The 17899-nt window shown below is 39.5% G+C and overlaps 1 long non-coding RNA gene across 1 annotated transcript; it reads right to left on the bottom strand.

The window, feature by feature from the left end:
* Positions 1-1163: 1163 nt before the first annotated feature.
* On the bottom strand, positions 1164-14551 carry LOC139041142 (uncharacterized). Its single transcript, XR_011495868.1, has 3 exons — positions 11719-14551; positions 6136-6409; positions 1164-5821 (listed from the first exon to the last, which is right to left on the bottom strand). It is a non-coding gene; the product is annotated as an uncharacterized lncRNA (long non-coding RNA).
* Between the last annotated feature and the right edge of the window lie 3348 nt (positions 14552-17899).

The raw sequence follows: 17899 nt of genomic DNA, 5'->3' as shown, positions 1-17899 counted from the left end.
TGAGAAAGAGTACAGGGCTAAGGTAGAACCCAGAGGAAGTGTGTTTGTCTGCCAGAGGACTGAGAGGATGCTGACCATTAAGAAAGACATCCGTGGTTAGAGGGGTTAGGTGGGTTAACCTAAAGTACAGCAGAAATTCAGTTCCCTCCAACAAGAGTTTGGAGTCAAGAATTAACATAATCATAGAAATTCCACGTTGAAGGAATCTTGTCTAATCTCCCACCTAACATCAGAATCATCTCTGCAGTACATGCGGGGGGCTGACTTAGTCTCCAGACACAGGGAAATCACTAGCTCTTTCCATTATAGGTCTCCACTATGCTGCTTGGGTGGTTGAAACACGTGATGCAAGACAGCAGCTTAGCTAACTGCAGTCTGTCTGCTTTGCGTGCCCTGTGAGATTGGCATTCTGCTGGTGGTTTCAGACACCGGGAACACCAAAGATGGCACCCGGGCGGCCCCTCCTGCCTTTGCTTGGCGGACAGCTTTGTAACAAGATGCCCTCAGCTGAAAGTATGGAAAAGAAGCTCGGTTTCAGGTTTGGTGAACGAAAATAACTTTGAGGGCTTTGTTTACATTAATTTTTCTTTTCCCCTGACACTTTCCTAGCATGTTAATTTGGGCTAAAAACTGTGGGCAGTTAAGAGTCATTTATAAATCTTGTATATCTCAAATTCTTTGTAGCATTTAAAAGTTTTGCCAGAAACCAGTTGTGATAGATCCAGAGCTTCTGGGGGAGAGATAGGAAGAGAAAGAGGAAGTCCTTAGTGTGGGAGTGGACAGAATGGTGGGCAGAGATGGATAAAAAGGCAGTAAGAAAGAAAAGAGGGGAAAGAGGGACACAGTAAATAAAAGGAAAAAGAGAGAGAAAAGAAGAAGGGGGCTGAAAGAAGGGAGAGGTGAGAAGGGGAGGGTGAGAGAGAGACTGTTCAGCAAATCCCTGCTCTCATCGACTCTGCTCCAAATTCATAAACACTGTTAATTAGGTGGAAAACAACATCATCAAAAGAAGCTCTTCTCAAGACACTGTGCTAAAAAGTTCCAAGAAATAGAATCAGGAGATTATCTGTATATGTCTGTATATATATATATATATATATATACACACACACACACATATATATATATATATATATATATACACATATATACACACACGCACACACATTCCAGATTCTAATTCCACATATCCTTTGGGGAAGTCTAACGAAATCCTTCTGTCAACACGAATACGTCAGAATTAAAGTCCTTTTTTATGCTTAATAGTGGCTGTTTACTAGATACCGTGGATTGTTCAAAGTACTTTACCAGTGTTAACATATGGAATCCACCTGCCAAGCCTAAGAAATTGGGGCCATTACCATGCCTGTTTTTCCAGGAAGCATAAAGACTGAGTAGCTAGGGCCACATAGCCAGGATTTGATCCTGTACAGTCTGGCTCCAGAGTCTTGGCATTTGACCACCTTATAACCCAGCCTCTCAATCACATTTGAATCATTCATTCATTCAATAGATATTTATTTATTTATTAAGATTGGCACCTGCACTAATGTCTGTTGCCAATCTTTTTTTTCTTCTTCTTCTTCTTCTTCTTCTCCCCAAAACCCCCCAGTACACAGTTGTATATTTTAGTTGTGGGTCCTTCTAGTTGTACCATGTGGGACGCCACCTCAACATGGCCTAATGAGCGGTGCCATGAGCGCACCCAGAATCCAAACTAGCAAAACCCTGGGCCGCTGAAGTGGTGCGTGTGAACTTAACCACCTGGCCACGGGGCTGGCCCCGTCATTCAATAGATATTTATTGAGCCCCTACTAGGCATCAGTCAATCAGGCTTGAAACTTCCCCAATAACACATCCTGGGCACAAAGGATATAAGCAACAACAGGCTCATTCTCTGCTCTGAAGGACAACTAGTCTGATGGGTGAGACCACACAATGAATGGTAACTGCTAGTGAGGGAAAGGAGATGGTGCCGAAGAGGCAACTCAGGGGCTGGGTAAATTTCACAGAGCTCTCACCCAATCCGGGAGAGGGTTTACTCCTCACTAAAAATCCCACTGAGGTACCACATAGGGTTTGTTGCTTCCAAAAAGTGAAGTCATCTTTTGATATGAAAGGCAAGTCAGATTTCCAATCACTTACATGTCCTTCCTCCATCTTCTCTTGGAGAATTTGCCTGGGCTGGACAGACCTCATGCTTCAGTTGCTACTGAGAATAGTAAACATGCACAAGTCAATGATGTGGCTTTGTCTGTGACAAAATCCAGCTCTTTACGGTGATCACATAGGTGACTGCTTCTGCAGGTGGTTTTGAGATGAACTGGAAGGTCCCACTGTTTGCTCAAGAGGTTCCAAATCCAACTATTGTGGCATTCCTTTTAATCTATTGGATCACCAAGTGGCTCCTATTAATATGCAAATATGTATGCAGGAAAGGTAATTTATTACTGTCATAATGCTCTTGAATACAGTCATAGAGAGGAGTTTATCAGGATGTCTACTTGTTATCCATGGCCCGGGCTGGGGTAGGGGGAGTAGAGGGGTCTATCTCAACCCTGGGGTCTATTCCCTGATAGATGTCTCCTCCTGCATAGAAGTCACTGCTATTTATAATCACCAGACTGTGACAGACATATGTACACACAGCTGTGTCCAGGAGCATCTGTACACACATCCAATTTGATATTCATTGACAAGTTCATTTCAGTCCATGTGATGGTTGCCTCAGGGTTCATATAGGTAGACACATACGTTCTCTCCAGAACCGTTTTACTGCCCCAATAACAAATGGACATCAAAATTTTAGGAGCCATATCGTAGGGGTAGAAGGTGACAGTGGGTACCTAAGTGGGTGGTCATTAGGAATGTGTAAAAATACAGCATAAAGAGAAAGAGAGGAGTGGAGTAAACTCAAAGTGGACTGGGAGAGAGAGGGACAGAGAAGAGAATAGTTGGGGCAGCCCTGGGTACCAAATGCAAAACTCCGGTCTATGAGGCTCGTGGCTTAAGATTCTGTTGGGGAAGGAGTGGGCTGAATTTACATAGGTCAGTGAGTTGGTTGTAGGCTCAGCAGAGGCATGATATTACTATCTTGCTCTCTAAATGAGATACAATTCTGGACTGGAATGGTGGACTAGCACAAATCTTTCAAGATAGAAACTAAAAGAAAAACCCCGAAACAAAAAACACCCCTCAACCCATCATTTAAGCTCTGAAATGTCAATTATAGTTTCAGTTTTCTCTCCTTCTGCCAGGAAGTATGCTTTATAGAGTACCTTAAAGCATCTGGCAGGGGCTGGCTCAGTGGCGCAGCAGTTAAATGCACACATTCTGCTTTGACGGCCCAGGGTTAATGGGTTCGGATCCCAGGTAAGGACATGGCACTGCTTGGCAAGCCATGCTGTGGTAGGCGTCCCACATATAAAGCAGAGGAAGATGGGCACAGATGTTAGCTCAGGGCCAGTCCTCCTCAGCAAAAAGAGGAGGATTGGCAGCAGATGTTAGCTCAGGGCTAATCTTCCTCAAAAAAAAAAAAGGGCATCTGTCAGTTATCCTGGGATGACATAGGTGGGGATGTGGCATAAGGAATGTGGATAAGGAGTTCTAATTCTCCCAAACATTGCAACCACTGCTAATACAAAAAAGTGACACTTCCTTTTAGGTGTGAGTTAGCAAGATCCAATGAACTTTTTTTTAATCCTCATCAGATGTTGATCAGCAGGACTGTTAATGTTTTCTCCCTGTCTCTCTAAACCTGATACATTTCAGGATCCTGTCTTGTTAACCACAGATTTGGCCATCATTAGTTGCTGATTCAGGTGACTACCCCATTTAACTTGGCTTTATATATTACCATGCCACCATATACTGGTGTATAGGTATTCTTTTATTATGCTCAACCATCCTTCAATTTAAAGGGACACACAAATTTAACTTCTTCAACCTTTAATTTGAGTAGTAGTAACACAATATGGGTGTAACAGACAACATACAGTCCATTAGCAACTTTACAGTGAATTACTGTTAGAGTCTGTCATCTTAGTATTTATTTAACTGAGTCACATATGATCTAATTGGACATTTCATATATGACTGTATTTTGTCTTCTGACAACCTGTGTAGAAAGCACATCTAGCATGGTGTATGAAATATGCACTTGTCCTCCCATGAGAATATTTATAAATATATGATGTTAATAGTGAAAAATTTACACAAGGATGACACAATTGATTCCACTCCAATATGCATATTATTATTGAATTTGTGAGCTCATTACAAGAAACAGTCTAAAGAAGGAAGTTTAAGAACTGGAGACTCTGCGTGAGTTTTACGTTTCTGAGGCTCTCTTCTGGGAGAAGAGATGGGGAGAGTTTTCAGTTAGCCACCAGACCACAGCCAAAAAATTCATTGACCTTTTTGTGATTATGGTGGGAACTTTTTTCTTATTTGTTGCTTTAGAAAATGATAAAAAAAGACCCATAAGAAAATTCAAATTTGTGTACAAGCACTACTAATTCCATCACAACAGCACACAAATAGATCTAAAAAGTAACGGTGTATATATATATACACATACACGCACAAGCACACACACATCCATGAGATTATACAATATATATGTGTGTATGTTTGAATATACATAAAATATGTGTGTGTATACATATATATAGTCACTGTGTGAAGGAAAGTTATATCTCATCTTCCACGTTCTTAAACTCGGTTCTGAATCATTCTTCTCAGCTCATTCCTTACTTGTCCTTCAGGCGGTCTTGGATAACTGCCCTGTTTATGTTCCTTCAAACCTTTCAGTTGGCTATGCCTTGGCTTTATTTAGCAATGGTGCTTCATTCCTAGAGTATTAGTCCAGATCATTTTTATCAAAAGTGCTAATGACTTTCCAGTTACACCAGACAATGATTTCCTTTGTTGTTATGTTTTGTTGCTGTTGCTTTGTTTGACCTAGTTTGAAATGGGTTATAGGATATGTAGCTTTAGGCATTGCTAGATCCAGCTGCTCAAATAATATTTTTGAGGCTCTGGCTATCTTGCCATGTCTGAATTCACTTCCCACCGTATGATGTCTCATTCTCAGATAAGCTCTTTCCAGGTGGTGAGAAAGATGGTTGTTAACATCCCCAGGCCTTTATGCTAATGGCTCATGATCTAAAAGGAGGAGAAATATTCTTTCAGTGCCAAAATGTAGGCTCTCAGGGAGGTTTCTAACTGGCCCTACTTGATCACATCCCAGATCACTGGACTGATCACTGCACCTGCTTACACATTGGGTCTAGCCTGGTCACTTGAGCTCAGCTTAGGGCCAAGGGACTAAATGGGGTTCCATGATTAACACTTCCATCAGAACCACATGGAAGGGTATGTGTGTTGTTGGGGGTAGATTGGGGAGGGCAACTGCCATAGAAAAGGGGAAATGGAAGTAGAAACCCTCACCCCACCTTAGCTACCCAAGTACCTTGACTCAGATCACCTGACATAATCATCTCTCCCTATTTTACCACACTTGAGACTTTCCAATCCCTTACCCTCCAGCTAGGCCTCAACTACTTTTTTTCCTAAGCATTCTCTAAATCACAGCTGAAGTCATGCAGGACTTTCCCAGGGAAGTCATGAGTCAACAAGAGCCAAAGAGATAAAATACTTGCATGGCCAATAAGCCTTAAAATAGGCAGTGAAAGATGGGCAGATGGTCTCCATTCAGAAGTCTTGGAAAAACAGCCAGATGTTCTGTGCACACTTAATAAACATCAAACAAATCACAGGCACCCATGAAAATGGGTTCTTCTCATGACTGGCTAGATCCCTGGAAGAAGAAGAAAAACATACTCTCAGTTGTGTTTCCTAGCCCAGTTCCTCTTTCTATCCCTAAATTATCTTGCCATCGAATAGAAGCCCTCTGTAGAGTGACTTGTGGTGTCGTACATGGTGCTAAAATTCTAGAGTAAGATAGACTTATGACAATGAGGGCAAGTTACCTAATCTCTGTAAGCTTGCTTTATCCTTTATTTCTAACATAGGAATAGGAATATTTACTTCATGAGACAGTTGTGAGAGTTTAACCTCTTAACCTCTTTTAGCTTCAATTTTATCATCTGAACAATGGGCGTATAGTAATACCTTGCTCATAGGGTTAGTCAGAGTTGTCTGCTCAATATCCATTCTGCTCATCTTCCTTAGTAACATAATCCAAGCTTCGGTAGGGGTGGCAATATGCTATGATTTTAAAAATACCCAGCTTTCCTTGCAGATATGTGTGGTCCATGAGCTATTAGTGGAAATTCTTAAGAGTGATGTAGAGAAATCCTCTTCAAGGGGGCTGATGCAGCTGAGAGCTATACTCTTTTACCTTTATTTCTTCTTTCTATCTGCAATTAGCATGTGATGTCTTCAGCTTCAGCAGCCATTTTGAGTTCATGAGGAAAAGACAAAAGAGAATTACTGAGACACTGGCTCTGACATCCTTGAGCTGTTGAAATAATGCTAGCAACCTCTTATATCTAGACTTCCTGTTATTTGAGAAAACAATAAATCCTTTTGTGTCTAGTCCTCTGTAATTGGGTCTCTGTTACTTGCAACCAAATGCAATATGTAATTGTACAAGATTTTTGAAGGATCCAAGAAGTAATCTGTATAAAGCACTCATTGCAAAAATCTGCAATATTGAATCTAAGACTCTGATGCTGTTGTTTTTTGTTCTTACTAGAAGATGTCAACAGAACGTTTTCTCTCAACTATGTCACAACTGCTATCTGGCTGACAACAAACGTACACTGGGATTGATTTATAAGATGTACCTGATTTCAGAAATGTTAAGATGGGCAAATGGTGTACCCTAGAATCAATGAAATAAGATAATAATGGAAGCTAACATTTATAGAGCAATTCTTACTTTAATTCATAAATGTAACAGTGCTAACACATTGCCAGTTACGTGGTAGGTGCTCAAAGTGGTGTTTCCTTTCCTTCTGTTCTGATCCCTTTTTCTAATGCAAGGGGTGTCTGTGAGGGAAGACACAGCCTCCTTCAATGACATGTAAATGGTACTAAGTTCCAAGTGCACTCAGGAGTTGGTCACAATGAACAGCACTTTCTCACTACAATGGAAACCTAAATATGAATTTTGGGGAAATTAATGAGTTTTGTAGCAAACTGTCTTTTACAAGGGACCTGACAAGGCTGGGCCCTAATTCCAGTTGGCTTTTCAGAGTAGGTCTGATTAATGGGCTGGAATTATCGCTATTGGGACCAACCAGTTCATTGAAATATTCAGAGTCTCCTATCAATGTCACCCTCCACCCAGGCCTAGTGGGGAGGCAGCCTCCACTATCAGCGTTTCCATGACAATGCAGTACATTTAGTCAGCAGCACCTCCCGAGTAAACAGTAATCCTTCAGAAAAACAAGAAGGTCATTACAGCAACTTGTCAAATCAATGCAGAGCGTGTCGAGGCCGATTAAGGCATCTTTGCTCGCAGCTGACACAGTGTCAATAGTACTGGGCCACTACTGCTCAGGCAGATGATTGAAGTGAAGTGCCCATCAGTCAGGGCGTTGAGGTGGACTAACGATTCCCTGCGCTGCTTATTAGAGCTACATGACAACTCAATCCTATTTACTGGCAAAGAGAGAGAGGGAGAGAGAGAGAGCAGGGAAAAAAATAGTGACCTTGTTGCTTTGTTTGAAGCTGAATTAAATTGACAAGAGCAGCTAATCTTTACCCAGGGCGATTAACAGAATTAAGGACCATAACAAAGGCACCCAAGGTTTTAACATCTATGTTAGGGATGTTTATGATGGAGGAAGCTTTCCTTTCATATTCAGGTACAATCCAGATATATATTCTGGGCCAAGCCTTCTCCAAATGAAGCGTGGGTAATCCCATTAACACCCTGCCAAGGCAACGTGTATGGATACAAGGCATTCACTGAACGTGCCCCTCCCTGTATCAGCTGGGAAGGCTACTCTCCCCAGTGGCTCTAGCTGATTATTGTAGGCTTATGAACCTGGGCTCAGGAAAGCCATAAATACACAGAGTTTTTAATATATTTCCCTGGAGAAATATTTTACCTTATTTTAAATCTTCTAAGCCCATGATTCCACAGCAATGTTTTCCAAACCATCGATGGTTCAGCAAAATAAGGGAAGTGCCTCATGGCAGGAGAACAAAATTCCCAAGGAAGAAAATGAGCAGTTCAGAGATTCGTGGACAGAAATTTTTTTTCTCTCTTACTGGAACATTCTATCCTTGACACAATTAAAGGTATGGGATCTGGCATGAACAAATTAGAACAATGACATCAAGAATGAAAATCTTAGGGGCCAGCCAGGTGGCATAGTGGTTAAGTTCGTGCACTCAGCTTCTGCAGCCGGGCATTGGTGTTTTGGATCTTGGGCATCGACTTATGCACTACTTATCAAGCCATGCTGTGGCAACAACCCACGTACAAAATGTAGGAAGATGTACACAGATGATAGCTCAGGGCCAAAGAGGAGGATTGGCAGTAGATGTTAGCTCAGGGCTAATCTTCCTCAAGAAAAATAAAAGAATGAAAATTTTGCTTTTATATGTAAAATTACACTTAACATTTACTAAGGATACTCTTCAATGACCAAAAGCAGGGGTCATCAAATCTTTTTCTGTAAAGAGTAAGATAGTAAATATTTTAGGATTTGTGGACCTTATCATCTCTGTTGCAACTACCGAACTCTACCATTGTAGCATGAAAAGAGTCACAGACAATACGTAAACGAGTAGGAGTGGTTGTATTCCAAGAAAACCTTTATTTACAATAACAGGGTGTGGACTGAGTTTGGCCTGCTGACTGCAGTTTTCAGACCCCTGACCAAAAAGATTGTATCAATTCTGTTCAACCAACTAACATTCATGGAGTGCTTTCTATTTGTCAGGTATAGGACTAGCTGTTAGAGAAAAAAGATGGCACAGGCCCAGTCCCTGCATGTGAAGAACGTGCAGTGTGTGGAGAAGACAGCTATTTGTGTGCATGACTATAATACAATACATTAGGTGCCGTAGTTTAAAAACACACACACGCACATGAAAGTAATAGATTCTTCCTAGGGCAAAAGAGGTCAGAGACAATGACTGAAAACAGGAGATTTGGGGGCTACACATTCAAGAAACTCTGAGTGGATAAGGGCATTACAGATTCAGTGTGGTCAGGGTTTATAGTGTGTGTGTGCATGTGTGTGTGCATGATGAGAGAGAGAAAGGAGGGGGTGTGTGTGGTGAGAGAGAGAAGGGAGGGACAGAGGGAGATCCGGAAACAGACAAGTGAAATAAGAGGGCCAAGGCAAAGGGAAGAAGACTTTGGGAGACAAACTAGCTACCGAAAAGACTAGAGAGGTACTTGGGGAACAGATAAAGGGATTTGTATGACAAGCTAAGGAATTCAGATTTATTCAACTAAAGGTAATAAAAAGCAATTAATGACTTTAAGCAGGAAATAGTGCAATCACATGGCTGTGTGGAGATAAGGAAAGACTAGGCAGAGCCTGTTATAATAGTCCCAGGAAAAAAGAATAAAATCCTGGATTAGGGTCGATCAGGGAATAGAAAGAAGGACAAAAATGTGAGAAACAGTTTATAAACAGGATCTATCAAGAGCCTACTCTGCGGGATAGGGCAAACATGGCTGAAGGTTTACCTTGGCAACTGTTCCAAGAAAGTTAGTCTTGGAGGAGTGTATGACCTTGAGAAGAATTTTCACAGGGCTAACTAAGGCAGCACAGTCAAGGGAGACACGTAGTCTAAGAGGGTAGCCAAGAATATCACCATGAAAGAAGGTCCAAAGGTAGGAGTGAGGTATTGGATTACTGAGGTGGGAAGCTCATCAGTGTTGGTGGAGGTCAGAAAGCAGGGCTGCATACATAGTTGGACAAATCGTTCAGGCCAGGTGAGCAGGAGATGGTTCCTCACTTTGGTGTGGTGCCAGTGTAAGGAGGTTATTAATATAAGGGCTCATATAAACTCAGATATAATCAATAACACCAGGAATTATTCCAAGAATTCTAGCTGGGCAATTCAAAGCAGGGTGATTTTAACAGAGGTGGGGAAAACAGAAGGTGATGTAGGCAGTGATACTGAGTTTACTTTGGGGCATGATGAATTGAAATCACCTACATGTTAACTGGTGGCTTGTTGAATGTAATGAGGTAGAGCTTAGAATTAGACATAACACTTTGAGACTGATCAATATGTAGCTGTGGCTGAAGTCATGGGAATGGATGAGAACACCCAAAAAGCAGTTGTCTGAGGAAAACTGGGAGAAAAACAGAATCCTATGAAAGATTCTTATGGAGAGGACAGAGAGAGCTGACTCCCTGTAAGAGACAGAGAAGGATTACTCAGAGAAGCTGGAGGAAAGTCAAGGGAGAATAACAGTTCTGAAGTGAAGGGATGGTTAACAACAAGTGCTATGGGGAAATGAATTTAGTTAAGCACCAAACAGAACAGAAAATCCTTTGGGCTAATTGTTGGCAATTCCGGGTTAGAAGAGTAATGTGAATAGAAACCAGATTAACCTGGTGAGGTTAGGGTGAGGACTAAATGGGAGGCACGATCAAGACTTTTGATGATAAAAAGGGATGAGAGATATGTTGGTAACTCTAGAAGGTATATAGAGAGGGAAGATGATTTAAGAATGAGAAATACTTAAAGATATTTGAGATCAGAAGAGAAGCCAATAGAGTGTGAAAATATTAGAGAGGAGCTACAGAAAAGTCTAGGATAGTGTTTCCTACATTAACCTGTAAAGAAGAATTACGTGTGGGTACTTGTTAAATATATTCTTGGGCCCCAATACAGGCCTTTCCCTCTGTTTCCACCTCAGGGACCTGGGGATCTGAATGTCTAGTAAACATCCCAGGTGATTCTTTTAATCAGATAGTTTAGGAAGTTGCTCTAGAAATATTTGCAATTAGAGCAATGGTCCATGAATATGACTGTTCATTGGAAACAACTGAGGAGGTTTAAAAATATATCCATGCCTGGATCCCACCCCCAAGAGATGCTAATTTAATTGGTATAGAGTTCTGCCTGGATATTGAGAATTTTATAATTTTTATGATGGGATTCTAAATGTAGCTACGTTTGAGATGTAGATGTGGAAAGATGAGGATGAGTAGAAATAAGTAGGGAGGAAAATATACTTATTTCATACTCCCATGGCTTCTATTAAAGAAGTAAAAGCCTCCATCATCTGTTGAGAGTGAAGAAGCAGAAGTGGAGTGTTGGACTTACGGAAAGAGGTAAATGGAATGGACAGGAATATGAAATGTAAGAACACTAAAGATGTTGCTAAAATGATACTCTTTTGCAACAGAGGAGAATTATTCATAAATAGAGTAACTAGGTCTGTCTCTATCTGGTTCTGGGGTTGACAGGGAAAAATGCAGCAATGTGACCAGGGAGAAGACAACTGAGGGAATTGGAGAGAACTATACTAACATCATCCAAGAAGGAGGCATGGTTACATGGGGACTGTTGTGATTAGTAAGTCATGATTTTAGTTTATGATCTTGGAACCTCAAGTCCACACAGTATAGCCACAGGGATGGCTTTCCCAGATGGAGTGAGAGTGAATGTCTTTGGAGTAGAATTGGTTAAGTAGTATGAAGTTTCAGTTTGGGGATATGAGATTGCCTAGTGGGGTAAAGAGCTTGAACTCTAAATTTGGCAAACCTGGTTCTTTCACTTAACAGCTGTGTAAGCTTGAGCAAGTTCTTCAACCCCTGGAATCCTCAACGTTTTCACCTGTCAAATGGGGATAATAATAATCATTAGAAAATTGCATGAACAAGTGAACGGTCAACAATGTTGAAGGCTTCAGAAAAGGTTCAGTGGGATAAGAAATAAGGAGAAGTCTTTGAAGTGGTCAATAAGATGATTGTTGGTGATCAGTTTCAATAGTGGTGAGGCAGTAGCCAAATTCCAATGGGTTGCTGGGGAAAGTCATGAAGTAGAGACTCTTTCAAGAAGTTTGGTGAAGAGAAAGAGATATTTTGTGGTAAATTTAGGAAAAGGCATGGCCTATGGGTTATGTATATGGTTGTTGTGATGGTTAAATTAAATAACGAGCATAAAGTATTTAGCCCAGTGGGCACACAGTACTTAATAAAAGCTATCTGTCATTATTATTATTACTACGGCTATTAACAATACCACAACTTTGTGGACGATAATCACTGCTTTGGGAAAACAAGAATATCATTTGCTTTGTGGGTTTGGTGATTGTGTTGACTGAATGAAAAATTCATGATGTGGCTTGAAGTGGTGAAAAATATTATATTTGAAATCAGGGGCATTATAGCAGACTGATGAGTACAGTAGCTATACAGGTAACCTAAGTCTACTAGACGATGTTCTGACTATTTTGTTGACATGATTGCTGCTAAAATGGGGTTCCATGACAAATCTATTTGTAACTATTTTTAAAACTTGGGGCCATTCCAAACTTGTTTGATGAAAGCTGCCTGTGTATTTGAATCACGTGTCTATGCAACTCATCAGTTTATATTATTGATCTACTCAATCAAATAGAACAAAATACTGCCAGGAATGGGAAGAGTGAGAATGAGAATAAGAGAATCCATTTCAAAACAATGTGAATGAGAGAAAGTGTGAGAGAAAATCAGAAACAATAGCTTTTGTTACTAGTCCTGAGCCCTCCTGGGCACATGTCTATATCCTATAACTAACTAATGCCCTCTAAGATGCAGAAAAAGAAATCACTGCCATAGATGCTCTGCTGTATGGAAGGGCTGGATTCTAGAGAAGATCCAAAACGAGCATTTCTGAGAGGGATCTGGTATACTTAGAAAACTTGGAAAAATATCCTGCAACCTATGTTCGGGACAATCATGCAGAAGCCTAGTTATTTCTGCAAATAGAGCAGAATCAACCACCAAAACAAGGAAAGCTCCACAATCAAGGAAGACAGGCTTACTGGAGCACTAGGTTTCAAATAACAACTCCAGTGAGCCAGACGTATTTCTGAGGCCCTCAGGGCGCTGGGAAGTAGAATTATTATAGTGACTTTTAGTTGGCTACACTGGATCCAGTGGATGGAACTAGAAGGGAAGGAGATGTCAGGTTAACCCATGCCTAAGAAAAGGCATCTGTACAACCACAGATACCAAAAATATAAACAAAAAATAGGCTGCTTAGGAAATAGTGATTTTTTGTTTGTGACGGGAAACCTACAAGATGACATGAATAACCAACTGCTGAAGATCTTGTGGAGGGATTTAAACATCTAATAGATTAGACTCTCATGTTCCCTTCTGACTCTGAGATATTATTTATGATGTTTTGAAAATATTTGGGCTACATTTAATACTCTCATGTTAGGATGAACTTAACTCTTCCTTGCAGTAAGCCAAGATTGGATTGGTTGAAGCTCTTTCTGACTAGATAGGCTGCAGGATATTGTAGAGCTCTGAAAAAAAGTTGTGAAGAAAACATTTTTTTAGTGAAGGGGGCTTCCATTTATGTCTATTGAGGCATATCATGTTAGAGATGTACTATAGAGTTCTTTTTAGTTTATCTCATTTAATTTTCACTAAAGAACCACGAGGTAAGTACTATAATCCCTCGTTGTTGGGCGAGGATATGGAGGGATTAGAGTAGTTAAATGTCATGCATAATCACACAGCTAGAAAATCAGTATTTAAAACCACATTTATCTTATCCTATAGTTTGGGCTTTTAGCACTATACTCTATTGTTCTCAGCTTCTGTCACTGACAAGCTGCATGACTTTGAGTATACTACCCATACAACCTCAAAATTTTTACCTTTGAATATAAAATTGGAGTGTTGTACTACAACGGTACATAGGAGACTTCTGGGTAGTTGAAAATAATAGCAGCTACCCAGGTCTACACTTTCCATATAGCCTATAAAAATAATAGAGAACAACAAGAAGAACAAATAAAACTACATAAAACCCATTTTCTCAGCATAGCCAGAATAAAGAAGTATCAAACCTAAAAATAACGGCAGAAATAACATTTACCAAATCCCAGTGAGCTGTCACTCATGCTTCCACCAAAAGCTATTTAATATGGACAAAAGTAGCTTGCAGAAACCACATGAAAAACAAAATATTTTTCTAAAACAATAGTCAGAAAGGCAAAGTTTACTTTAGGTGTGAAAATACTAAAAAAGTCTATTAACAGATGTGATCATTACTGACAAGAAAGGTCCTTGAAAGGCCTTAAAAGTATACATGATTTGAAAGAGGATTTTCTGAAAATCATGGCTTCAGGAAGAGGGAAGAGTGAGGACTCCTTTTACCATTGAATAGTGAAAGAGAAAAGAAGCAAAATGGAAGATTTCAGGGTTCTGCAAGAAAACAAGCAAAAAACTACCCCCAAAATAGAGGCCATGGACGGTCTCCCCCACATCACACACACACAGACACAAAATCCACTAAAGAACTGGACTTTGTCACACTGGCAGAAGAGGGTGGCATTGAATTAGACATCTTGTAAATATCAACAAATCTTTAAAAAAAATCAATGGAAGCTGATAAAAAAGTCTATTCAAAGTTATAAAACATCAGAAAACAAGAAAACACATTTCAGTTGATGAAAATTCTCTCTCAAAAAAATAACCATGAAACAGAAAAAACCTGCAAGACAACACCGTAGTTAAATATATACACAAGCAAACATTTGGAAACATGAAAAATCATCTTGAATCAGAAATTCCAAAAACAAAACCATAAATAAATAAAAATCAGGAAAAAATGAAAATATAGTTCTCTGAACCAAGGAAAGAAAAGAAAAAATAATCAAAATTACTTTAGGAATGAAGACTAAATTACAAGAAAGTGAGGAGAAAATAGATCCAAATGAAAATTTAATAAATGGTACTGAATAAAGTTTGGAAATAGCCAAGAGAATGTAAAAGAGGTAAAGAAAAAAGGAAGAAGTCAGAGAAAAAATGTTGGTAATGGAAGACAGGCAAAGCAGAAATAACATGCATATAATTGGAGGCCCACAACAAGAAAAGTAAAATAATAGAACACAGCTAATATTTAAAACTTTAATTCAATACTATTTTCCAGAAATAAAAGAAAACTTAAATCTACATATTGAAAGGGCCTGTCAAATTCTTGGAAAATTAACCCAGGATGATCAACACTGAAACGTATTATATAAAACTATTGGACTTTGAAGATAAAGGAAAAATCCTGAGGCTTCAAGTAGACAAACACACACACAACACACTGATAACAGAGAATATACCTTTCTCTAAAAAACTTACGGATCATCACATAATTAATTCTATATTAAGTCACAAAGAAATAGGCAGTTAAGTTTCTTGAAGTAGAAATATAAATAATACTGTCTGATCACTATGCAGACACAAAAACGCACCTAGATACCATTAAGAAAACTAAAAAACCCAAAAGCACTTCTACCTTAATTGAAAAACAATCTCATATAAAGGGAGAATACAAATTGAAAATGTAGAATTTGTAAAAATTAATGATAATGGCATCACCAATAATTAGAATCTATGAATATATTTACAGCAATGATTTAAGTAAACTGCATAGCCATAAATACTCCTTTAATAAAAATGAAACAATGGGGGTAAGTAAATTACATATTCAGCTCAACAAAAATATGGAAAAGTTAGAGGCCGGCCCTGTGGCATATTGGTTAAATTTGGTATGCTCCACTTCAGCAGCCTGGGTTCGTGGGTTCAGATCTCAGGCGTGGACCTACACCACTCATCAAACATGCTGTGGTGGCATCCCATACACAAAGCAGAAGAAGACTGGCACAGATGTTAGCTTGGGACAAACTTCCTCAGCAAAAAAAAAAAAAAAGAAGAAGAAAGAGAGAGCGAGAGAGGTTATAAGAAAATAAATTAGAAGAGTGCAAGGAAGAGAACAACAGCATAAGTAGAGAATGGGTAAGAGCATGGAGAGGCATCATCCTGTGTCACAGGAGCATGGGGAAAGCGACAGTTGAAGGTGGAACAGGAGCACTGAGAAGCCCTATCCCATCCAGAGCCCCCAACTTAAACACAAGGTAATGCTAGGAAATTTAAAGTGAGAATACATTGCAGGTAACATCAGAAACAATAAAACCCAAACCACCTCAAGTCCTAACTCCACTGACTAAATCCTCACACTAATGGCCCCGCAGAAAAATTTGCCCATTTCTAGGTATAAATACTATTTATCTCAGTGGCTACTGGTTTATACATAATGTCTGCCACTCAATCAAAAGTGATAAGATGTTAAAAAGCAAAAATGCACCCACTGGCAAAAGACAAAGTAATCAGCAGAATCAGAAGCAAAGGTGAACCAGATGTTGTAAACATTAGAGAGGAAATTAAACATAACTATGATTAACATGTTAAAGGCTCCAGTAAAACTGGTAGACAATGATCATAAACAATAAACAGGTGGGGAATTTTTGAAGAAAGAAAGAAACTATAAGAAAAATCCATATGGAAATCCTAGAAATAAAAATAAATGGTAACAGATATGAATTCAAGTTTCATAAGCCCGGATTTACAAACAGCTGGCCAGTGAAGGAAAGACTAGACTCCCTGGGTACCTGCAGTGGGAGCAACCCTGCCATAGAAGAAGGACACAATTAACCCAGAAAGGGGTCACTTCTGGATCTTCTGGACTGGTGACAAGAGGGAAGCACACTGCTGGGCCTCATAAGGCATCTCATATGCAGCCCACTTCTCCAAGATCAGGAGACATAGCCAACTCACCTAACACATAGAAATAAGCACAGAGAAAGAGGAATAATGAGGAGACAAAAGAATACTTTCCAAGCAAGGGGACAGGACAAAACCAAAGAAAAAGGACTAAATGAAACTGAAACAAGTGACCTACTTGACAAAGAGTTCAAACAAAATATCATGAGAATGCTCACAGATATTGGGAGAAGACTGAATGAACACAGTGAGCTCATCAGCAGAGAACTGGAAGATATAAAAAAAAATCAGAAATGAAGAATACAATACTGGAAGTGAAAAATTCACTAGAGGGACTCAGTAGCAAAGTAGAGGATGCAGAAGAATGGATCAGAGAGCTAGGATAAAGACTAGGGGAAATCACCCAAGCAGAACAGAATGAGAACAGTCTAAGGGAACTCTGGGACAATATCAAGTGTGCTAATATTCGGATTACAGGTGTCCCAGAAGGAGAAGAGAGAGACAAAGGGGCAGAAAACTTATTTGAAGAAATAATAGATGAAAATTTTCCTAACCTGAGGAAGGAAATATATATCCAAGTTCAAGAAGCACAGAGAGCTCCAAACAAGATAAGCCCAAAGAGGCCCACACCAAGACATATGATAATTTAAATGTCCAAAATTACAGATAAAGAGAGAATCCTAAACATGGCAAGAGAAAGGCCACAAGTGACATACAAAGGGAAACCCATCAGGCTATCAGCAGATTTCTCAGCTGAGACCCTACGGGTGAGAAGAGAATGGTATGACATATTTAAAGTGCTAAGAGGAAAAACCATACATCCAAGAATACTCTATCCATCAAGGTTGTCATTCAGAATGGAAGGAGAGATGAACAGCTTCCTAGACAAGCAAAAATTAAAGGAGTTTATCACCAAGAAACCAGTTCTACAAGAAATGTGGAAGAGAATTATTTAAGTGGAACAGCAATGACCACAAATAGAGATAAAAAAATTATCAAAAATTAAAAACAACAACAACAAAAAAACAGGCAATAAAATCACTTGTAAAGGTGAAAATATAATAAAGGTAGCAGATCAACTACCTGGGAAGATAATATGAAGGTTAAAAGACAAATGTACTAAAATCACCTATTTCAATGACAAGAGGGTAATGGATAGACACACACTA

The sequence above is a fragment of the Equus asinus genome, chromosome 2 (assembly GCF_041296235.1).
Source record: "Equus asinus isolate D_3611 breed Donkey chromosome 2, EquAss-T2T_v2, whole genome shotgun sequence".
In the NCBI taxonomy this organism is placed as follows: Eukaryota; Metazoa; Chordata; class Mammalia; order Perissodactyla; family Equidae; genus Equus; species Equus asinus.
The sequence above is the reverse complement of the archived record's forward strand: the minus strand, read 5'-3'. Positions and strand labels throughout refer to the sequence as shown.